The sequence below is a fragment of the Lissotriton helveticus genome, chromosome 1_1, assembly GCF_964261635.1.
Source record: "Lissotriton helveticus chromosome 1_1, aLisHel1.1, whole genome shotgun sequence".
NCBI classification, from domain to species: domain Eukaryota; kingdom Metazoa; phylum Chordata; class Amphibia; order Caudata; family Salamandridae; genus Lissotriton; species Lissotriton helveticus.
In genome coordinates, this window is record NC_136057.1 from 1756518539 (window position 1) to 1756544611 (window position 26073).

Here is a 26073-nt window from a genome sequence, read left to right on the forward strand (position 1 = left end):
AGGGACCAGCGCCAGCAAACAGTGTAAGGGTGTTAGTGTGATGCCGAGGCCCGTAGTGGCAGTTATGTGATCTACAACGCTCTCCCAAAACATTTAATTAACGGGCAGTCCCAGGTTAAATGCAGGGAATCCGCCTCCTCCGCGCTGCATCTTGGGCAACTATCCCCCCTGTCTGCAGAGTAACGCTTCAATAAAATTGGAGTAAGGTAGGTTCGGTTTCGGAAGTGAAAGTGTATTAATTTAAAGCGTGCGTTACATGAGACCTTCCGCGTTAGAGCCCCTATGCGCTTACGCTGCCCTTGGTCCAGCCGCGTACCCAAATCAGCTTTCCAAGCCGCCCAGGCCGGTGACACCGGCGGGGCAGAGTCCCGTCGCATAGCTGCCTATAGTAGGGAGATTAGTCTGCGTCCTCTGCCGCAGGACAGAAGAATATTTAAGGTGTAAGTCATTGGTGGCACCTCCGGATACTGAGTCCAAATTGACCGCAATACATCGCGCAGGCCCTGATAGAGCCGTTGCATCCTTTGTTCGCAGGACACACCAGACCGGTGCGGGAAGATTACCATTGCTGCGAGTGTTGCTGCAGAACCTGTCGTCGCTGGGTGAGATCGCCGCACCGCTTGCTTGCGGACCGCATCATGTCGCTGCGAGTGTCGTCGCAGAAGCCATCGCATCAAGGAGCTGCAAGAGAGAGATCACCGCTGGTCCGCGCATCATCGCCCTGGAGATCGTCGCAACTCCAAAGATCATCGCATCATGCTTTTGCAAGAGAAAACTTCCTATTTAACCTACGCCCCGCAATCCATACAAGTCCGCCTTCCTCCCCATACAGACCGGATTTGTCCCAACAAGCCCACTGCTGCAGCGGGGTTGTTGCATCGCCTCCCCAGGGTCTCAGGAGCAATGCATCACGTGTTTTCCACTGCACCAGCTTCTGCTTTGGAACTTTGTCGCTTTTAAAAGGTACTGTTGGCAAAAGGTGACGCAACTGTGACCTTTTCACACAACTGTGGATTATTTTATCGCAACCTTTTGAACTCTTTTCAACCATATTCTTGAACTCTGACTGTTGGATTTTTGTCGTTTTGGTCTTGTGTAGTTTAGATTAAATACCTTTATTTTTCTAAACTGTTGTGGAGTCAGTTTGTGGTGTTTTCACTGTGTTACTGTGAGTTTTGGTACACATACTTTACACATTGCCTTGTATAAGCCTGACTGCTTGTGCCAAGCTACCAAGGGGGTGAGCAGAGGTTATCTAAAGAGTGTTTCCTCCTTACCCTGACTAGAAGCAAGGGTCCCTATTTGGACAGTGGTACCTACCTCTGCCAACTAGAGACCCCCAGTTCTAACACAGGTCTTGGGTTTAAATATGATATGCCACTCTACAAGGGACTTATCAGTAAATTAAAAATGCCAATCAGGTGTAGGCCAATTTTACCATGTTTAAAGAGGGGAGTACAAGCATTTTAGCATTGCACTGAGTCCTAGAACCAACAAAAACACATTTCAGCAAAAATAGTAGAGTAAAGACAAAATGTTCGGGGAAGACCACCCTAAGGCTGACAGGTCTTACAATAGGCATGACCTTCTGAAGCTTGTTTTGGGGTAAAAACCTGTGGGCGTGCTCTTTTAGCCACCAAATTCATAATTGTGATAGGTGTGGCCTATTGCACATATGGTAATTTACTGGGACATTCATGATGAGGACCTAAGATTCTACTACTCAGAAGTTATTAGTGTCAAAATCCCGACTGACAGCAGCCTAGTGGCAACTCTGATTTTCTTAGTTGGCCAATTCTGGTCAGACTATTGTCAAGCTAATAATTTGCATCTAAGTTTTACCTTAGGCACCCATCCTTTTCCTATAGCTTTTTGTTTGAAATAGATCCCCCATCTAAGCCTGTCTTACTACTGGAGAGAATAAGTAATTACACCTTCATAAGTGCTCCACATCCCAGTCATTACTAAGCAAGGTGGCACTCACTCAAGACAGCTCGTCACAGGATATAAAAGGCCTTGGCTCTCATATGGCGACCTCCTATTCTTTTTGTAAATTCAAATGCTATTGACGAGCTCCTCACTCTTTGCAGAGCTGGGGGGGGTGGAACAGGCTAGGTGTCAATGATTACGCCACGTGGAGTCTGCATCCCAGTCGACCTTCCCAATGTTGTGCACTACATAAGTACACAAGCATTAAATTAGGCTAACACCAAGGGTGTGTTAGCTCCAGCACTAATTTTGCAAGACAAGAGTTGGTTCCTAAGAATTACTTTATAAACACACCATATCGGGGAATGTCTTAAACTGCAAAATGAAGCACTGAAAAAGCTCAGCAAAGCAGCAAAATTCAGAGCCAGAAACTATCCCTGAAGTGGAAAAAGAGTTAGGGCCCGATTAGGAAGGGCGGGTGGATCGCCCCCTGGCGGGGGCGATCCGCACGCCATCCGTGCAGGAATGACCCCCCCCGCCATATTATAATGGCTGGGGGGTCCGCAGCGGATGGAAAGACCTTCCGCTGCATTTTAGAATGTGGTATTGTGAATACCTTTCTGTGGCGGCATTGCCGCCATGGAAAGGCAGTCAGAGTCTGCTTTGTGGGCCATCTGAGGCCCCCATGGACTCGGGGGGGGGGGTGGGGGGTGCACATGGGGGGTACCTATGGTACCCTCTGCCTTTCAAAGAACCGCGCGGTGCCTGTCACGTTGTGTTTTGAAATGCACAACCTGTATTTTAGCATTGCGGCAGGCGGAGCTTTCAGCACCACTCGCCACTGTGGCAGGGGCATCCTAATTGCCCCCACGGGACCCCCCGCCCTTATGGCGGGCGGTCCCATTCACGTGAGGATGTCCGCCCGCCATCCTAATGGGGGCCTTAGTCTCTATATTCTTTAATACAGGAGGCAGTCAATGCCACCCTGATGAAACCTCCACAATTCTTGAACCTTGACTTAGATAAGGACCTGCAGGAGGCAAATGCATCTAAGTATGGCAATTTGAAGAGATATTGTGTTATATAAGGGAAGTATTAAAATACCAAGAGAAGCCACAAAAGATAAGGAAAATGTTTTTGCACAATGCAGGGCTCCACCATCAGAAAGCCTTCTGTTTCATGATGATGGTAAGAGTATAACACACAGAGAATGGAAAGATATTGAGAAGACAACAATTCACAGGTTCTTATCTAAAGATACACTTTAGAGGGATTTAAGAATGATTTCCCACAAATCCTTCACGTTAATTCAATTTTACCCAGCATGGCCTTCCCCTCTTCTTCTTTAACCTCAGACGAAGAGCCCTTACCTGATACAGTGGAAATAAAGGAGAAAGTACATTTGAAATGTTACATATCACAAGTCTTGGTAAAGGAATTCCAAACTTTGTATAGTTGCATGCAAAAGGAAAATTGCCCTTCAGACATTCTGGAAAAAAGAGAAATGTTAATTTGTTTTGGATGCTAAATTTAACTCACAAACAATCAAGGAACAGGAGCTCCTGAAGCAAGGAAAAGATTGTTATGGCTCATGCTCTAAAAAATAGATCAGACTCAAATCTTGAATTCATTACTTGCCCTTTTTGGGAATAAAACTCTTTAGCACGCAATTGATATGGTACAAAAGTCAGCAGAAGAATGGAAGATATTTCATCCCTTTAGGGTTCCTATGCGGAGGAAGTTCTTTTTACAGCACACTAAAGCAATTCTATCCACAATAGCAGGCCTTAATAAAGGTTTAGTGTGTTTTGAACATTGTCAAAAAGGGATATTCTATAGATTTAGCAAACCAACCAACAGATCATTGGTTTATCTCAGCTCCAATACCCAGATCGGAAATCAAAAAGAAAACTATGATGAATGGGACATAAGCTTTGCTTTTATAAAAAGCAATAATTCCAGTTCCACGTTTGCGAAAAGGGTGTTGGATGTAGTCAATACTCTTTGTAGTACAAAAGCCAGAAGAAAAATGCAAACTGCTTGTAGACCTGAAAATTGTAAAGCAGTTTGTACGTTACATGACATTCAGAATGGCCTTGTAATCAATGATTTCTAGTGAAGGGGGGTTTCTCTCGCAATGCCGGACCTACTGGATGCATATTTCCATATACTGATCCAGCTTGGCAGTCAACAGTACTTGAGGTTTGCAATTCAGACACTGCATTTCCAGCTCAAGTCATCTTTGCCCAGTTTTAACCCCTTCCCTGCGCCGAAAATTCAGCCGCGGCATGGAGGCTAGGGGGTGTGCGCGGCGCTTTGGTGCTCATGACGGCTCCACGCCGTCATGAGTCACGGGGCTTCATGTGCTCATGATGGCGTGGTGCCACCATGACCCCACCCACTCATTAATTCACCCTCACAGGCGGGGAATTGTTGCCGCGTGGGCGGAGGGGCAGCAGCATGACGACTCCACGCTGTCATGAGTATAAGCCTACCGTGACTCATGATGGCGTGGAGCTGTCATGAGAACCCAAGGTGTTAACAAAGGTACTTGCACCAGTTGTTGCACATTTACGTTTGCAGTGTGTTCAAATATTTCCCTACCTAGTTGACTTTTTGTCTCATTTCTGATTCATTCTTGGTTGAGCATTTGAGACCTCTTGTATACACTTTAGTATATACTTATATGTGTACGTTCTTTGTGGGCTCTGGAGATCAGCCCTAGGACTTGTCTGTTTCCGCTTAGGGACTTTTTTCTGTTCAACTGCCTCTATTTAACTGTCTTGATAGAAAACGACCAGTAGAGGTCAGTAACATACCAGAATTGCTTTCTGCTTGTTCAACTGCCTCTATTTAACTGTCTTCATAGAAAACAACCAGTAGAGGTCAGTAAACTATCAGGATTGCTTTCTGCTGAGAGACTTTATTTTTTTAATTTTTCTAACAACTGCCTCTATTTAACGTCCTTGATAGAAAATGACCAGCAGAGGTCAGTAAAATACCAGATTAACTTTAGCATTCTCTAGATTCCAGTCCATAGAAATTGTCTTCCATGAGCACCTGTAGACAATAATATATGTTTTTAAATCTTGAATTTTCAGTGGTATGACCACTGAAGGCCCCGATTTTATATTAAAAACCAGGGCTTTGGCCTATACCATTACCTGATGAAAGACAATTTTTCTCTCCATGTGTGCCCATACCTGGAGGGTCATACAGTTTGGTGCTTACTTTCCCTCCATGTTAAAGAACAGTAGATGTTTCAGCACCCAGACTAATGTGCTGCATAGCCAAATACATATAAGGTCCCAAAGGTGCGACCGATTGCATTGCAAATGCTTGTTTAAGGAACAGTCCAGAGTGAGCAGAGCTTACACTTACCTGGAATCTCTCAAAATGTATTGCAGTGCATTAGACACCCACACAGGTGAGACATCATTTCACTCAGGACACCGAGGAACGTTGAGTTCTAAGACCTTTGTGCTTGCACAGTAAAACCAGACAGAAATGTGAAGAAAATGTGATTTTTGTTTAGCTAAATTTGAGGTTTGCAGGGGATTCTAGGTTGGGGAAAACATTGGCAGATCTGGGCAAGACGTACTTCCCTGGACTCCCCCGGGTGTCGAGCTTTCAGAAATGCCTGGAATTGGTAGTTTTTCCTAGATGGCCCAAGCCCTGGACCAAAAACGCAGCTGCCCCCCAGCAAAACCAGGTTGTTTTGTGATAGGTAATTTTGATGTCTCCACAATATGTTTTGGTCCTTTTCCTGCCGCGGGTACCTAGACCACCCACGCAATTGAGGTACCATTTTAATCTGGAGTCCTGGGGGAACGCTGGGTGGTAGGAAGTTTGAGTCGTCCTGGTGATCCCACAGTTTTCTCACACAGAAATGTGAAAAAATCGCGATTTCTTTTTGTGCTAAATTTGAGGTTTGCAGGGGATGATTCTGAGTAGGAAAACATTGGGGATCCATGCAGGTCATACCTCCCTTGACTTCCCTGGTTGTCTAATTTTCAGAAATCTCTGAGTTTGGTAGGTTTCCCTAGATGGCCGCAGAGCCCAGGACCAAAAATGCAACTGACCCCTTGCAAAACCAGGTTGTTTTGTGATATATCATTTTGATGTCTCCACAATACTGTTTGGCCCTACCCTGCCGCAGGTACTTGGCCCACCTACACAAGTGAGGTACCATTTCAATCGAACGACCTGGTAAAATGTTGGATGATAGGAATGTTTTGCCTTCTGTGTAATCCCCTAACTATCCCACACAAAAATGCATGAAGAATGTGATTTTATCAGCTAAATTTGAGATTTGCATTGGATTTTCGCTAAGAAAACTTTGGGGGATCCATGCAAGCCAAACCTCCCTGGACTTCACTGGGTGTCTAGTTTTCTGGGTTTGGTAGTTTCCCTAGATGTCCGCCGAGACCAGCTGAGAAACCGACACAAGTGAGATAACATTTCTATCGGGAGAACTTGGGGAAACCTTACTGGTAGGAACATTGTGTTTTTTCTGATTTCAGAAGATTATGGCACAGTAATGCAAGAGAAATGTATGACTGTAGTCCCATTTTGAGGTTTGCACTGCGCTGTTGGTAAGAAAACGTGTTGGGATCCTTGAGAGGCACATCACCCAGTACTCCCCATGTTTTTATGTTTACAAAAATATCCAGAGTTGGTAGATTTTCCCTAGAGACAAACTACATCTTGGCAGAGAAAGACAGACATGACAACAATTGTTGCCCATCCATCTGTTCCACAAGTACATACACTTACTGGTTGGATTTGGCACAAAGGTAAGTCAAACGTTCAAAATGTATATTTTATTAACACCAGATTTCATAAAAAGGAAATGCACGGTTAATAATTAAAGGTTAAAAACCTGAACCAATGACTCACAGCTTGTGAGCTGTATAGACATGTCAAGGCACCAACATCTTTACAGGCCATTAACACACCTCCCATACTTGACACACACATTCACCCCACAAGCCATGGGCCCAGCACATTACAACACTCACATCACAGACAAGGGAGAGACAATGCACACACTGGCAGAGAAAGACAGAAAAGACAGATATTACTTCACAGCTAACTATTCCTTAAGTACACACACATACTAGTTGGATTTGGCATGAGGGTAATGAAGGTACAGAGCATAATATTTTATTAACAAGACATTTAAAAAAAAGGAAATCTACTGTTAATAATTAAAAGGTTAAAAAAACCTTAGCCAATGACTCACAGCTCACGGCAAGGCACCAACCTCTTTACAGGCCATTCAACACACCTTTCATTTGTGACACACACAAGACCATTCATATTGGCAGCCACAGGCCCAGCACATTGCACCAGTCACATCAACAGACAGCGCCATTCAGGGGCCCATTACTTTCATATGCCAACATGACTGACCTGGCAATCACGCCGGCTGGCGGATGACGTATTATGTGCAGTGGTGTTTGACTAGCAGTGTTTGTAATGACCAGTAACAAGTTACTACACACACACACCCAGCCAAACGCCAGTCCAAGCAAACCACCAGTCAAGCATCAGTCCAGACACACAACCAGCCAGGCGCCAGTACACACACACCACCAGTCAAGCACCATTCTACGTACACTGCCAGCCAAGCCCCAGTCCAAGCACACTGCCATCCAAGCCCCGGTCCACTCACAACACCAGCCAAGCCTCAGTCCATGCACACCACCAGCCAAATGCCAGTCCACGCACAACCCCATCATATATTTTGTAACAAAGAAGTCAACACAAACCAATTGGAAGTCGATACAAAACTATAACTACAAACACAAAAGATGTAACTAAAACAAAACACTGATGCCAACTGTGAAACAGAACTAAAAATATAAAACAATACAGACCAGGCAGTTCACTAATACAGTCATGGTTGCTCCCAAAAACAATTTTTTGTATGATACAATTTGAAACATGTGGGCACACACAACACAGGATTAGAAGGACAATCAGCACAGTGCATACAACTCTCCTTCTACATACCTCTTCACAAACAGACTTTACAGCTCTAACAGGGATTGGTTGTTTTTGGGCATGGGAGGAATTAAATCAGGAAAGAGGCGATCTTTCAATCTAGCCACATCCTCCACCACTCCAACTATAGGAACATTTGCCTGTTCCACTACACCAAAGCTGCCTTTTCACAGACACCTGAAAGTGAAAAAAAGTAATCCTTGCCACTGGAGAACACTCCTTAAACACAACCAACGCATTAAAAGTTGCTTAGTTGAAGAGATGGATGGCCAATTTCTTATACCGAACATAAGTCTTACGAACAGCAATGTAAGGTTCCAACCTCTGATCTACTCTATCTACACCACCCACCAGGTTTGCACACTACAGCAATCTGACCCCAGCCTCTGGTACTTTCATCAAGGATGGTAGTCAGCATGTAGATCCCTCCTGTCCACACACAAATTTCACAGTTTGTAGTTCATCACTTTGCAATGCACTGCACTATGCCCTCTAAACTTTGTTTACAAACAAGCTCTTTTGGGTAACCTTTACAGTTAGTGCGGATTGTGTCATAAGCAACATTGTCCACTTTGAAACAATTTCTTTAACAATTGCACAGCGGTGTAGAAATTATCTAGGTACAAATAGTGACCTTTGTCAAAAGGTCCTCTACGAAGTTCCCACACAATTATTTCACTAACTCCAAAACTTGACAGATAACCAGGGGGGTCAGCAGTGGAATCCCTATCAGTGTACAACTGGAAATCTCATAGACATATCATGTCCTACTCTCAGACAACCCATGTAGGTCTTGCAGTGTTAATGAGCAATCCTCGATGATCCAATGCAGTCCTAATGCAATGCTATGCAGTTCGTAGTGCAAGAATCAGGCACTTCGTAATGTAAAAATAATGCAGTTTGTCATGCAACAATCAGGCAGTTCGTAATGCCAATATAATGCAATTCGTAATGCAACAATCAGGCAGTTCGTAATGCAAAAATAATGCAATGCATAATGCAACAGTCAGGAAGTTTGTAATGCAAAAATAATGCAATGCGTAATGCAACAATCAGGCGGTTTGTAGTGCAAAAGTAATGGAATGCGTAATGCAACAATAAGGCAGTTCATAATGCAAAAATAATGCAATGCGTAGTGCAACAATCAGGCGGTTTGTAATGACAAAAATAATGTACTCCTGCACCGATCGCAGTGCTCCGGACGGTCTATATGCCACTCTTACTGACTCGCAGTCAACTACTGCCAAAATATGCCCCCAACACGGGGGCATATTATGGTGGAAAACAAAGTGCAGCTCCACACTCCGGCCCCTGTACTGCCACTCCTCGGCTAGTACGGGCCATGATATGAACTTGTGCGGACGCTCGCTCTACAAAGATGGGAAATGCTGAGAGCGTTTATCTCGTAGCCCGCACCCCGCCCCAGGCGCGACACATGCACGCTCACTCAGTGTTATCTGGGTGATATGATCTCACTCTCCACTCCTCTCCTCGCCGCTTGGGCCTCCAATGCGTCTTCATTGATCTTGTGCAGTGGAATACGGACCCTGGTGATGATGGTTCGAGGTCTCTTCTTGGCAAAGGCAGACTCAGACCGGTGGCTGTAAATCCTCACAGCTCTTCTGGGGATGCCTGTCCGGGTTGATGGCAGTGACAATTTTAGCACTTCTGGTCACGCAGTCGATCAACTCAGAGAACACGACTGCTCCTGGACACACCGTCACAGGGATATTCCTCATGAAGGTCTCAGGCTGCACAAAGCACACAGCATCGCTGAGACTCACTTGAGCTCTGGGTGCAGAACTGCCAAAATAATCACACCCATAAAGGGGAGCAACCTTTGCCCAAGGGATCCCTCCCCAACATCAAAGACATATAAAAATCCCTGGTGGCCTAGTGGGTATTTAAAAAGTTTTTTTTAAACACTGATATGCCCCCAAAAGGGGCAGAAAGGGCCAACATAATTACTTCCCAAAGGGAGGCGACCCTTCCTCAAGGAGCCACCCTACCCTGCCATGCCTGAAATTGACAAATAAAAATGCCTGGTGTCTAGTGGGCATTCCTGCAGCACAATCACGGCCCCATGTGCGATCGTGAAGCAGGAATGTTTCAAAGAGACATCGAAGGAAAGGAAAACACTTTCCTTTCCCCCAATGCCTCTTTGGTACAAACGCACACCCTCCCCAGGGCGTAACTCACCTGATTCCCTTGACGCGCTGGAAGCAAATGGCTTCCATCGTGTCAGACAACATATAATGAAGCAGAGTGGGGAGCAGCGGAAGCTCTTTTACTGTCATCCTGTGTGGGGATGACAGGAAGGGTAGCCCACAGGGGGAGTTCCAGCGCTTCCCCATGGGTGGGTGCGAGGACGGCCGGGAGTCATCTGACACAAAAACCCACTGTGGCGTTGGATTGCTCCCATCTGTCCAACGCACACAATGGGTTAAGCCTGTGTGCATTTTTCCTTGCTAAGCAAATGTAAAGTGCTAGTGCTCTCTCTTTTAAACATGGTAAAATTGACCTACACCTATTGGTATGCTTAATTTACTTGTATGTCCCTAGTATATGATACTACATGTTCCCAGGGCCTTTAAATTAAATGCTATTAGTTGACCTGATTGTGCCACCCACTTCAGTAGCCCTTTAAGCATGTCTCAGGCCTGCTGTTGCAGAACTCGTGTGTGCTGTTTTAATCTGCCATGCCAACCTGCCAAGTTAATCCTCTTGTGGGACCCACACCTTCTTTCTTAATAAATATAAGTCACCCCTTAGGGAGGCCCTGGACAGCCCAAGAGCAGGGTGCAGAGTATCTAAAAAGTAGGAGATGCACTTTTAATTTGTACATGTCTTAATAGTGAAAAGCTCTCACATTTGTTAATAGTGAAAAACTCTTAAAATAATTTTTTACTATTGCCAGGCCTATTTCTTCCATATGTTATCATTTAGATTACCTTATTACATCTATAATTGTACTTTCCAGTTGGGAAGAGATGTGACCCCAAAGTTTGATGTGTCTGGAATCACAATTTAAAATCCTAACTCATGGTTAAGTTAGATTTAAAATTGCAATTCTGAAAATGGTGCTTATAGAAAGTTGGCTTTTTCTTACTTTAACCATCTGATGCCTTCTGTCTGTCTCTGAATACACATATGGGGTGAGTGACAGCTGGGCTGTGTGCATTCCCTTTAGACAGCCACACACAAAAGGAGCTTACGTATGACTGATGGGCCAAACACATCCTGATGGGCCATCCTGGGCATGATGGGGGAGGAGCTGACACTTACACCAGAATAGGATGTGCCCTGTCCCGACATAAAGTACTGCGTACCCCCCTGTAGCGTGTCTGGAGCCAGAGCAGAAAGGGCAGGGACTCTGCACTTCAAAGACCTCTTTTTGAAGTCTTACCCACTTCAAAGGCACAACTGGGTATAAATACTGGACCTCTGACACCACCAAATCATTACTCTACTGGATAAATGGATATTGTGCCAGGAAGAAGGTCTGCTATGCTGCTTCAAGGATTACCACTCTGCTGGACTACAGCTCTGCTGGGCTCCTGGCTTCACTGTGCTTTCCTTCTGCCCTCCTACCAACCCAAAACCAAAGTGATTCCAAAGGCTTGCATGCTTGCCTCCTGTTAGAAGTCTCAGGGACATCAGAAACTTCCTACAGCATCTGGACTCTGCCATCTGAGAGTCTTGCCCTGTCAAGTGCTGCCAATTGTACTTTGGGTCTTTGAAATTGAGTATAAAGTGTGTCAATTACCACAATCCATGCATTGCTGTCAATGCATGGCACAGAACTGATTCATCTCCTTTGACGCATCACTGCTGCCACAAGAACCAAAGACATCGCATCCACGACTGTGCGGCGCATTGTCTCCAGTTCCCGAAGCATTCCTCTACTTGTGTGGCTCAATGATAGCACATTCCCTACATCTTGTGGTTCGACGACGAAGTATCTTTGGCTTGCACGTCTCTGAACCGACGCATCACCTACATCCAAAGGGACTGACGAAGATGCATTCCCTCATCTGCTGCACGTAACTGGCACTCACCGATGAAGCAACAAGGTACTTGGCAGGGGGACAAGGTTGGTCCCAGTATCCATCAACGCTTCCCAGTATCCATCAACGCTACACCATGGTCGGCCTGAACTTCTGTTTTAGACCCGGTCTAGCGCGACCAGTAGCCCGGGTTGTCGCTTTATGCTTTTAAGCACTAAGGGGCATATTATCAAGGGGCTTTATCTCAGCTTTTTTGGCTTTAAAAGCAAAGAAAGCAGAGATAAAGTTATCTCCCTATTACCTAGCTGTCGCTAACACCAGTTAGCGACAGCTAGTAGGAGATAGCGACCATCTTGGGCCCCACTTTGTATGTCAGTGATATTTATCACTAATGACATGCAAAGTGGGCGTGCCAAGATGTTAGCGACTGGAAACAGTCGCTAACATCGCTATCTCCTATTACCAACTTTTGGAGATATTCGCGCTATGCGCGAATATCTCCAAAAGCTAACACCTGCCCTGAGCAGTTCTTAGCCATGTTATCCAATGGGAGGTGGATAACATGGCTAAGAGCATTAGCTCGGTAATGCATGAATATCGCTGACTTTTCAGCGATATTCATGCATTGCGGCCGGACCTTGGTAATAGCAGGGTTTATCTGCGATAAAAATCGCCGCAGCTCAGCGGTAAAATGTTGTCTCTAACCAAGCAATAGCGATAATTATCGCTATTGCTTGGTAATATGCCCCTACATTCTTAAAAATTCATAACTACGGTTACACTTATTGGATTTTTGTTATTTTTGTCTTGTTTTGTTCAGTAAATTAAGATCTATTCGTCTGCTAAGTGTGGCATCTTTTTGTGTGGTGTTTTTCACAGTTTTACTGTATGAAGTGTTGCAAAAATACTTCACACGCTGCCTTTAAGTTAAGCCTGACTGCTATGTGACCAGCTACAGAGAGTGAGCACAGGTTAACTTAGGGTGTGTATCTGACTTACGCTGACTAGGATTGGGAATCCTGCTTGGACAGGGTGCATATCTCTGCTAAAAAGACACCCAATTTCTAAAAGATGCCATTTACTTATTTATTTAATAGGGGGAGTTTTATATTGCGTGAACTAGCCACAAAGGTATCAGAGCACTTTATATGAGCACCAGTTGTATTACAGACAGACACATTCATTTGTGATAGGCACCGGGAGATTATATGATTTGCCCAGAATCGCAGGATGTTGAGCGTCCCTGCCGAGACTCGAACTTGGTTCCCCAGCTCCAAGGTCAACCACTTTAGCCGTTAGGCCACATCCTCTCTCCATTATATTTATTAAGAGGAACTCTATTTTTCTGAATTGGTTTGGCATTTTTCTTGTGTTGTGTTTTCAGTTTGTTACTATATGTGTGCATTATAAATTCTTTACACATTCAAGTTTAAATACTTTATTCGACAACATTGTCATAAAAGCATATCCCTAAGCTATACAAATATAAATACTAATCTAAAAATAAAAAAATATTAAATTCTAAGCAATTTATACTTTGTTGGCGAATAAGACAATAAAAATGGTCATTTTTAAAATAGGGACACAGCACAAAGTTTAAAGCACAGGGTCTGGTAATTCATTAATTCATAGGAGTTTTAAAGTGCGCGTGCGTATTATCCATGCCCACCCCATGTATTTAGCCACTGCAATTGCAAGATTAGGGGCACAATTCGATCTTAAGATCCTTAAGGCATCCAAACATTTCCTTGTGCCTAAATTTCTGCAAGCAGGCTTCAACCATCTATTCCTTGGGGCAGCATATAAGGGGCATACAAATAGAAAATGTGGGATATCTTCTACATGAATTTTACAATAAAAGCAAGTATTTACATTGTCCGGACACCATTTGGCCGTGAAAGCATTTAAGGGTAAAGAGCCAATTCTAAACTGAAAATACAGTTTCCTATCTAGGGGCTTGGAGATCAAATCCCAAAACTGTTCAAATTTTGGGATTGTTTTAACTTCCAGGAACTGGGATGTCAGGGCAGATGATTGATCAGAAGTCAATGCAGCATTGTTTATCATGTCCCAGTACAACTTTTTCAATGTAATCTTAGATGGAAAATCATCTGGGTCTTCTGCAGACCATAAGTGTTCAAGGTGCAACTTTTGGAGTAATGTCCTCACTTCTTTAAGCCAAAGTACTTTGTGGAAGGTATCAGAGTTATCAACATCCAAGAGGGCAGCTGCGTAATGGCTCAACTCTGGAGTAGTTTTTATGCGCCTCCAGTACAGGAGGGGACGCAGTCTGACCATATCCTCGATCCTTTTCCTCCCAAGATCGTAGTGGAGTGGGGTCGAGGGAGTACTCTGTGGAGCACCAATTATGCGCCGTAGAAATTTGTTCTCTGCAACTGCTAAGGTGTTCAAGTTGGAAAAACCCCATAATTCTGAACCATAGAGGCATGCACCCAGAACTTTCATACCATAAATCTCCATTATGGGCTGGATTGGTTTGGTGAATGAAGATTTATGTTTTTGGGCTATTGCCCCTGCCAGCTGGTTACATTTTAGCACTACAGAGTCCATATGTGATCTCCAGTTCATATTAACATTTAAAGAGATGCCTAGATAGATAAAAGCATCCACTTCTTCCAAATAAGCCCCATTGTAGACCATTTTCCCCTTGAATTTCATGGAGGGATTCAAATTCATAAATTTAGTCTTAGATGTATTTATTTCCAAGCCCCGAATCCGACAGAACTCACCAAAGGCGTTTAATGTCTTTTGTAGACCGCTAGGGGTCCGCGAGACCAGCAAAGTGTCGTCCGCAAACATTAATACTGGGACTCGTTTCCCGTCTAATAGTGGAGCATCCGTCGGAGATTGCTTCAGGAAATCAACTATGCCATTGATGTAGAGAGAGAATAAGGTGGGGGCCAGGACGCAGCCCTGTCTCACGCCTCTCTCCACAGGGAAGGATTCCGTGACATCACCCTGGGCACCCCACCTAATCCGGGCATAGTTGTTCTCATGCAGCCTTACAAGCAAAGTCAATAATTCGGGGCTTATTCCTAGTTCCCTTAAGACAGTCCAAAGTTTTTGCCGGGGGACTAGGTCAAAAGCTGACTTTAAGTCAACGAAAACAGCAAAAAGGGGACCTTTTAGCAGGGTTACATTTTTCCAATATATGGTTAAAAAGTGGAATACCTGGTCGACAGAGGAAGTTAGGGGGCGAAAACCAGCTTGATATGGGGAGAGGATGTCCTTGTCGACTATCCAGGCTTGTATCTTATTTTGTACCATCCTGCCCATCAGTTTTTGGGCGCAATCAATGAGACTGATGGGCCTATAGTTACTTGGTAAAGCCTTATCCCCTTTTTTGTAAACTGGTATTATTTCCGCACCTTTCCATGTTGCTGGTATCTTTGCCCCTTGTGCAATGGCATTTCCAAGCCATACAAAGTATTTACACCAGCTTTCTCTGTCCGCTAAAAAAACATCCGCCGGTATTCCATCTATACCTGGCGCCCTACCTCTGGTCACTCCATCCATTGCCTCTTGTACATCTTTCATAGAGAATAATTCGTTAGTAAAAAATACCCTTTCTAGGGGGAAATCAGTATGCGAACCTGAATTGTCTGCATATTGGGGTTTGAAAAAGTCCACCCAGGACTCCTTTGCTACATGATTTTTTGGACAGTCTGCTATGCCCCCTGAGCCCCACTTTAATATGGCCCAAAACTCTTTCTGGTGTTTATCAGCACATGCTTTCTTCAGATCCAGCCAAAGGTTCTCATCCCACCGCTTTTTTGCCTGGATCTGAATTTTCCTATATTTGTCCCTAGCATTTAAAACTCCTATTTTTGATCTTAGTGCTATGCTTAGATTTTGTCTTGCAATTCTGCAGGATTGATCGTACCAACCCCTTTATGGGTGGTCCAATACCCTTCCTCTTCTTGGTTGTTTTGAAGAATAGCTTCTGAATGTTAGCAAAAAACTTTGGCTGTGACTCTTCAATCCATAACTTAAAATTTATATCGTTCGTTAAAACCTGTAGTCTGGTTACTTCATCAATGACTAGCTCCTCAAGGGCCTGCATAGCCTCTAAATTATCTACTAAAGTTATCCATCTAATATGACGGAGATTGTTAGTTGGAACAACATCTAGGGTCATCAGGTTCCTAGCTAAATTTTCTAAAGTTACTTTTTGTTCTATATTGAATAGCAATGACAAGGGGTGATGATCGCTCTCCAACCTGGGGATGACCTGCATATCAACAAATTTATTCCAACCTCTAACATCTACCAAGATATAGTCTATTCTACTACTCGATCTTAGGTTATCAAAGGTATGCCTGCCCTGTAAGTCAGAAAGAGTGCGGCCATTGGCTGCCCTCAGTCCTCTGGATAGGCATAAACTTTTAGTCTGAATAGCTACTTCCGTCCACTTTACTACCATCGGAAGATCCAACTGTGGGATTCCCCACTTAGTATCTTCCTCTTGAGTCAGATCACTATCCTCACAGCCTAAAGGTTCAAATGTTGTGTTTAGGTCTCCTCCCACCAAGATGATATACTGCGTAGCTAACATCTCTAGATCATTATCTAAGGCACCTATTATATCAGAAGATGTGCCCCCTTGGGTTCCCCTTGCATAAATATTATATATTGCCATCTTGTGGCCATCGCCCCAATTGAGCACAATAGAAAGTAGGTCGCTATTGATAATATGGGTCTGCTTGATAGTACATTGCAGAGATTGGCGTATCCATATGAGTAGACCCCCTGAAGGGCGACCCTTAGTATTCTTTTTCGCGGGCACATAAAAGTTTAGAAAGCCCTGTCGAAAGACTGGTGACACTGACCATGTTTCCTGTAACAACACAATATCGTAACTGTCAATGAACTCGCACCAGTCTGGGGTCTCTATTTTATGTAGGATACCCACAATATTCCATGATAAAAACTTAATGCTACCTTCGCTTTCCACACTCCTCTTTTTTAGGGGAATAGTCAGATTATGGGAAAACGGGCGGGGTGGAGAACTAGCTACAACAACATTAGTACTACTAGAATCAACTAATGAATTATTATTTACTACATTAGAGGAGTGATCCCTAGGGTCAGAAGTCTTTCCCTCGCAACAGTCTGATCCTAATATCGCGGGGGTACTAATATTTCCATGTTTAGCCTTTACGATCTTTGATTTCCCTATGCTCATTGTTTTTTCCAGTCAATCACATTGACTTAGACCTGAAAGGGCAGAGAACCTATTTTCTATCGAGATTCCCCAATTATTTGCGTTTTCAGGGATTTTGGCTTTTCTTATTACAGGGTTCCATTTTGTTTTTAATAACGTTGGATTTAAAATAATTCCCTTTTTTACATAAAAGAAATCCAACGTTAGTGGCACTATTTCGGTAGATCTACGCTGAGGGGGATATATATTAGCTAGAATGTTTGGTAACACCTCAGGATCTGAGAAGTGCAGCACCACGCAATCCCCCTTAAACTTTTTAATGCCACCCCCGATCCATGCAACCCTTCTAGCTTTTACTACTTCCTGTGCCAACTGATCCCTGCCTCCAGATTTAAATGCCATGTTCTTTGATAACCAATGGAGTGATTTATTTATCAAAGAAGAAGTGTTCTCTGCATGCCCTGATTCAAGTTGAGGAACATTTGCTAGAACCAAAATTAGTGGGGAAGCTTCCACTACTAATTCAACAGGGCCTTTCTCTACGTTATCTAGATCTTTTACGCTTCTGGAAGTGGGCCCTGCAAGGTCCTTAACAATAAAATCTGGGTTTGTGGATCCTAGCCCCACTCCTCCTTGGGCAGGCCTCCACATAGTATTCTGGGAAGTACTTGGTTGAAAATCTGACCCAGATACGATGTTGGTAATTTTCGGGTCAGCTATAACCGGATTTAATAAAGCGGTGTTTGGGCTTTCCTCTGTTATTTCTTGCAAAAGTACCCCCAATCTAGTAACCTCCTCTGTGAGCTGATCAATTTTACTTAGTAGTGGTTTCGTAATAGATTTGATTTTATTATCTATGGCATTCAGTAGCTTCTTGAATTGGTCTTCGTCCAGATAGGCCTTGACTTCCCCATTATTCCCAGTTTTATCTTCAATGTTCCTCTGGGGTGAAGGGTCAGGGCGCTTCTTGCCTGATCGAAGACCACCCCTTTTTGGTACATTCTTTCCCCCTCCCTTTGTTACTCTAGGAGCTGGGACCGGTATAGGGGTTTCTTCTTCTACCGTAATAATGTCAGTATCATTTGTACAATCTGGTACGGGTTCATTGATTGCAACTAGTAGTTGCGTTAATGGGTTAGTATCTGGAGCCTGGAAGACCTCATTACTAATATCAAGAGCTGAGGTAGATAGTGGCGTGTTGTCAATAAGCATGTCTGGCGAGTAGCTAAGACCCAAAGATGTTCTTCTATGCTGGTTAATTTTGGCAACTTTCTGTACCATGTAATTGTCAATTGTATTCAGTGGAGCTGAAGATGCTTTTGCTTTAGACATTTTACAAGGTGGCAACAAGGCAAATTCAAGGGGTTGTAGTCAATGTAGTATCCCAGGCTTTTTCAGGGTTTGGAGCGAGTGTTTCACTTACTTGGATACTTTTTGGCAGCGTTTCTGGCCCTGCCCCTGCCTCCTCCTGCCGCTGAGGGCCGTAGAGGGCCCGCCCTTTGCCCGGGCTTAGCCCCGGGCGTCCCGCGACGCGGGGGTCTCGGGGCTTTATCAGCGCCTCCTGGCGCGTTCACCCCGCCTTTCCGGTCTGTTCCTGTGCGCCGCCGCGTGGCCTGCCGGGATTGGTAGTCCCCGGAGCGGCGGCGCGGTAGATGGAGTCTTCGTGACTCTTGGCGGTGGCGGCAAGACCCTGGTTCCGCTTTTCAAGACTCTCGGCGGTGGCGGCAGTAGGTAAGTTGATTCACACATTGCCTCCAAGACTGCTCTATGCTAAGCTACCAGAGGAAGAAGCACAGGTTAATTTAATAACATTTGTGGTTCACCCTAACAAGGTTTGTGTTTATTATTTGAGTGGGTCTTCCACCCCTCTTAACTAATAACTAAGATTCTGAGAGGAGACGAAGAAAGCTATTTTGAGCATTTTTGCCAGGGCTGCTTTTGGTTCCCAAGTTTGACTCTGTGCAGGAAACAAGGGGCCAGATGTAACAAGAATTGCATTTGCGATTCTTAAATATCGAATTTTACTGATTTGCTATTTAAGAAAAGCAAAATGCAATGTATGTGGGATTTGCAAAAACAATTGCGAATCCTACATATTCCTTAATAGCGAATCGCAAATTGCGATTTGCTTATAAGGAATTCCTTCCCATTCATTCCTATTGGCCTAGAGGCCCCAAAGGAATGAAGAGGATTGCATTCGCAATTTGCCAAAAAGGTACTGGCAAATTGTACACGCATTTTCAAGGGTGCAAGGGTGTCACAAGGACACCCTCTTGCACCCCTGAAATATCATGTGTGCACACGAGGCACACATACATGCCCTAAGGACATGTATGTGCACCACATGCCACTAAGAAAAATGCCAAAAAGTGCATTTTAAAAGGAATTTGCAAATTACCACCAACTAGAAGTTGGTGGTAATTTGCGATTCCTTAAAGCCAGGTCGAAATTTTTTATTGCTTCCTGCATTCACAATTTAGGTGATTCCTAAAAATTGTGATTATCTAAATTGCAAAAGCAAAGCGTTACATAAGGCATTTTTGCGTTCGCAAACGGGCCGATTCTGCAAATCGCTGGTTTGCGAACGCAATAAGGCTTGATACATCTGTCCCATGGTGCCTAAATCCACATATCTTGCTATGAATAGTGCAGAAAAGCAGTTGAACAGGGGCCAACGACAGGGAAGTGTCCCCTCCCCCCAAATAATGTCTGTCTGCACCACCCAACCATTGGAATGGGGATCTGTAGATTTGTGCAAGACAACAAAATAACAGGGTATGATGTGCCACAGCCAAGTGACTGACATAGCTCAAAGAGCCAAGCCTTGAAAATATTTGGCATGTAATCATGCAACAAACATATTGCAAAAATAAGCTAAAATATCTTCAACATTAAAAAAATATGAAGTTAGAAACATTCCTGCACATCCCGAACTGATGGCACTGGAATCAGAGAAGTAAAAGGCTAGTCATTTGTTTAAAAAAGTGTTGCCAGTATCCTTATTATATATATTAGAAACGGGGTTTCTGGTTGGCTAGGGTATGCACCTAAGCCAGGCAGAACCCACCACTCTAGTCAGGGTAAGGGAATTACACACATAAAATAACCCTTGCTCACCCCTTGGTAGCTTGGCAGAGCAGTCAGGCTTATCCCAGAGGCAATGTGTTAAGCGTTTACACAACACCCACCCACACCAGTGACACACTAGGAGCACCAGAAACAGAGACTCCATTTGAGGTTATATAAAAATATCCTTTGTATTGTAAATAAAACACCTTAGACCACAATCACATAAATAACTTTGCCAACCTGGCAATTGTCACAACATTGCAAGTTAGTGCAATCCAGTAAATAGAATGAGGTACAGGCAGGCCAGCACACAGCAGACAACAGGTTAGTCCCACAAGCAAGTAGTCCAAAATGGCAGTTCCTCCTGGTGCATAGCAGTCCTCTGGTGTAGAACTAGCACCACCTGTTTACAAGTCCACACAGTGTCTCTGTAAATATTGGGTCACAGTCCCGGTACTTATACCCCAAAAGTCTTTTTTGTTCTGGGGCACTTCAAACACTTTTTAGAAGTGCACCAAACCCCCATTCAATCCCAAGTTAGTGCAATCCAGTAAATACTTATAGGTTGCAGACATTGTAAAAATATGATGTAACATCATCTTGCACCATCCCTGTACATATCCTGAAATTCCTAAATTAGTGCTCGTTATTATCAAACAACATACATCATAAATCAGTGCACAAAATGCTGCAGGTAGGTAAGGAAGAGGGCACACAGGGGTTACTAAACATCACTGTACATAAATCCCCATATGTCATGAGTAAACAACCAGTATTGCCATATATTTTTGGAGTGCAGTGCGTCTGTGCCTCTAACACACCCTCTAAGGTAATGGAGTTCCCCAGCTTGGCTCTATGGCCACCGGCTCGCCTACCACAGGGAATTCAGTAACTTAAGTGACTCTTCTTAAATGGATGGGGGCCTCTACCATAGTCTCCCCCTCATCCTTGGGACAAGCTCCGCTGCCGCTACCACCAGGGCAACCAGGCACCCAAGGTATGCACCAACACAAGGTGAGGGCACGCAATTCCAAATCCTGCGGGGTGACCTCGCTGGGTCACCCGATTTTCAGGGAATGAAAGGGCAACTGCCGCCGTCCAGCAAAGGCCTGGCCCACCTCTGTATCACCAAAAAACATGTATCCTAAAGGTCCTCAATGGGACGGCGCCTCACAGACACAGGGTCAGCTGCTGACAAAGATTTGTTGGGGAGGTGGTAGGCGTGACCTCTGTAGGCCCAAACTCACCAGGACCTTTTAGCAGCAGTCTCCTCGACGATACCCAGGGCTGGCTGGTGCCTTCCTCTTGCCCTTTCCAGTTGGGAGGCCACAGATTTGAGCCTGCAAGGCTCCGGTTTCTGGGTGGGGCTAGCGGAAGCCAGTGAGGCTCCGGCTTCCTCTTATGGTTGGGCTCCACCTCCCCTTGTCGTCAGAATTGCCCCAGCAACATATAAAGGAACTCCGGGCCGGGATTCCTTGCTGCCTAAGGGCCACAATGGTATGCAGCATGGGGCCTCTTAGCAGAGCCCCGGCTGCAGATAAGGAAAAAGGATGCCAGGAAAGCATGCCGCTAGGGAGAGAGAGAGCGTGCTTCCTTCACCTCAGCTCTCCCCTCCTATGGCACCAAGACCACAAGGGAAGTGTAGCACTGCACACGCTTCTTTAAAAATCACAAGGGGCAATCCATCTCAACTTAGTGTTGGAGCCTGCTGCTTATCTTAAGAGAACGCTTACCACGCACTTCTCCTTCTGGAAGCTGACTTGCTATCAAAAGCAGGGCGGGGGAGTCCCTGGAGAACACTGAGGCTTAGAATGAGGTACAGGCAGCCCAGCACACAGCAGACAGCAGGTTAGTCCCACAAGCAAATAGTTCAAAATGGCAGTTCCTCCTGGGGTATAGCAGTCCTCTGGTGTAGAGCTAGCACCACCTGTTTACAAGTCCACACAGTGTCTCTGTAAATATTGGGTCACAGTCCCTGTACTTATACCCCAAAAGTCTTTGTTTTGGGGGCACTTCAAACACTTTTTAGAAGCGCACCAAACCTCCATTAGATCCCAGGCCCTGGCTCCAGACACACTAAAGGGGGGCGGAGGCAGCTTTGCGAAAGGCAGGCACAGCCCTATTCAGGTTCAGGTGCAACTCCCCCCACCACTCTAAATGGAGACCTGGTCTATTCAGGTGAAAGGGAAACTCTTCCCACCACTCTAAATGCAGCCAAGGTCTATTCAGTCCAGCACTGAGCCACCCAGGATAGGCAGGACACACCTCAACTGTCCTGTTTAGAGTGAATGCACATCCCCTTCCTCTGTCAGTCTAAACCAGACATTGAATACACAACCAGGCAGGGAGAGTCATAAGGACACAGAAATGCCAACTTCTAAAAGTTTCATTTCTAAAATAGTAATAACATATCTGCTTCCAACTATAAACAGGATTTATCACTACTATTCCAGACATACCAAACATGGCCACGCTATCCATTTCATATCAGAAATTATCACTGAAAGACATATCAGGGAATTCCCAATGCACACCTGTGAGAGGGCATACTCACAACAATGAGAAACCTAATAGGCTGTTTGTCACCACCAGGACATGCCACACAACAAAGGCACATGTCCTACCTTTTACCTACTGAGCACCCTGCCTATAGGGCTACCCAGGGCCTACCTTAGGGGTGGACTTTATGTAGTAAAATAGGGGTTTCAGATGTGGCAAACACTTTAAATGTCATGTAACTGCAGCAATAAACTGCGCACACAGGCCTTACATTGGCAGAGGCCAGAGACACGTTTGAAAAGCTACCTCGGTGGGTGGCGCAAGCAGTTAATTTACAGGCCCTGGGTATATGGGACCACTGTACAAGGGACTTATAGGTAAATTAAATACGCCAAACAGGTGTAGACCAATCTTACCAAGTTTACAAGAGAGAGCACATGCACTTTAGCACTGGTCAGCAGTGGTAAAGTCCCCAGAGTCATAAAACCAACTAAAACAGGTCAGCAAAAATGCAGTAGGATGGCAAAAGATTTTGGGATAACCCTGCAAAAAGGTCCAGTTCAAACAATATGGAGCACCTTTACAGTCTTATAAATCAAATGAAAGAGGATTTTTTTAAGTCACACATTTGAACATGCTTTCATAAGTGATAATAATAATAATAATAATAATAATAATAATGAAAAACGGAGACTAGGTGGAGAAAAACATATGCCTAGGATTTAGATGAGCAATTAGATGAGTATCTTTTCCCTGTTTTCAATTTTATATTAATGTTCAATGCTTTGTCCCCAATTCTTAGTGCATAAAGTTAGATGGTGGTAGCAGGCAAAAGTCGAATGAAAGTTTAGCTCGTGCTAGGCTCGGGGTCAAAGAATACCTGAAGGTGAGCCAAATTGAGCCACCTGGCTAATGCTTTCAGAGGCTCACCCATCTCGATGGCCCATTTGCTTTGCCTCTACTGGGTATTATGGCACTCTTGCTACACCATTATCTAACGGTTTGTGATGACATTAGGTTCAAATCAGGAGACGCAGGGTAGACGCTGGCAATGGGCTCCAGTTGAAGCTTAACCACTGGCCGTACCGGTCATCGGGCATTTTCCTGGGAGGCTGGAAGGGTGGGGGTCAGTTTTGTTACTAATTTTTGTAGCAGTGCAGCAGTTTTGAAAGCACCTGCTGCAGAGCTCCTTGTATATCCAGAGGTTTTCAGGCAACAGTAAAAAAATGATAAGACAACTCCGGTGATTAATCTACCATACGGGGGCAGCTCTGACAAAATTTGCCAGGGCTACTTTTGGTCCCCAGTTCAGCCCTGATCATGATCATGCTAGCCCCAATACTGGCGAACTGCATATTTAAATAAAACCTTTCAAGCCATACCTGAGGTTATGCTGATAGGTCTTCCCACACGTTTAACATTCAATTGGGGAAACAAGCCTGATTGCAACTGGCTGTTAAATTGCCATCTTGTGCACTGATCCCAATACAAATGGTCTGATGTTTATTGTACCTGGCAATTATGAGGTGTCTAAAAAGATTGCACTTTTGTTACATTTCTGCCGGTCAAACCGATTTACTGGGGCATTCTTTTTTTGCTGAGTTAAACACCACAATCTGCATGTTTTTCCACAAAAACTCAAAAAGTGTGGTAAGTATCATATCAGATAAATTTAGAACTCTTCAGTATCAGATTTCTAACAGATGCGATAATCCAACAGGGTTTACTCATAATCAAGCCATTACAATAGTAACTCGTTTTAATGTGGTGCTTTATATTGCTTCTCACGCTCTAAGCACTGTAATTAAGAAATGCTGCTAAAACCCAATTGCAAGGGGCCCAATTTAATAACCTCAGAGGGATGCAAGGCTATCCGGCCTCCCCTTCATTTGAATACTCTATCTGAAAATCACTCTATCTCTCAGAGGCAATCCTTAACTCTGTGCCTCACATCGGTAGCCAACAGACAGTGGGAGAGTGGCCAAAACTTAAAAGTGAGGCAGGGAGTCATGGGCACTAAAGCTCTCATTATAGGTTAGTCAGAATAGAATGGGCTATTTATCATGTTTGGTAAATACCTCTGATTCTAAGTTTTCAACAAAAAAATGGAGTATAACATGCAGAATCCGTTTTTGTCTACCAAATGTCCACATGTTTTGCGTTTTTATTATGGGCCTTTTCAGCTGATACATTTGGCGGGTAAAGAGGAACCAATACATGCCTTAAAGACCTGGACATTGAAACATGGAAACATGGACCAAGGCAATATGACAAAAAACTGAAATTGGGACAAGAGAGACCTAGAACTATGAAGACACAAGCATCCTTATAACACAGGGAGATATGGGTATGCAGAGTCACACAATGAGGCTGTATGGCAGAGTACTCAAAAAGGACTCAGGGCCTGGGTGACAAGGACACAGTCACATAAAAGAACACACCCACAGGAACATAGACACAGGTGCACAGGGAGACCAATCAAGCAAGAACACAGTTACAGGGAGATGCAACTTAGGACCTCAATAAGTGTGGTTTGGTAAATTGTGTCCCCTGTGGAAACACTGGTTTACAGAGGGGCTACAATTACAAGTTATCCAGAGTTTCCAACAACTTGGCGCTCATTAAATCACGTCATAAGCTGTAACTGGTCAGTGAAATGCTAAACGTTTTAAAAATTGGTATGTTTTGCGATTTCTAGCCACACCCCTGACTCCGCCCACTGATCCAATCTTCGGTTATTCCCGCCCCCTGATTCTCCACCCACAGTTCCCCTACTTTTTCCCCCACTTCGACCACTGTCCAAATGTGATGGGGAAACTTCTCGGCCTCCATAAATATCGATGTTTGGGGTATCAGCGTGACGTATTTCAAGCTGGGCCACTCTCAGTGCGGGCTTTACTCTTCAGCACCACTGAGCCAGGCACCAACGGACGAGGCGCTCTAAAACCTCGAACTAACAACAATAGATGTTGAACTCTTCGATCTGCTTCAAGTATTGGGGGACCATTTTCAATGATTATAAACTACCATACAGCCTGTAGTTCTGGGTGATACCCCTGCATATTTTAAAGAATGAATACATGGAGGTTTTTGATTTCTTCCTAAATAAGCAGAGACGTTTTGAGGCATGAGTAAAGAGGCTCTGGCCAAGGGCCCCAGCATTTCAGGGGGCCACTGATCTCTGTTCTGGAAAGAGTCATGCTCTGATGACCTTGAGTGATTCTTAAACAGATTGTTTTAAATACTGTTTCCCTTTTATTTATTTTTAACATGAATGATGTGTGAGAGTTAATTAGACATTTTGCAGAGTAATGGTGTGTTTATGTTTCATGCTACATCCTTACACGTGTGTTTTAGATCGAAACAGAACTCACA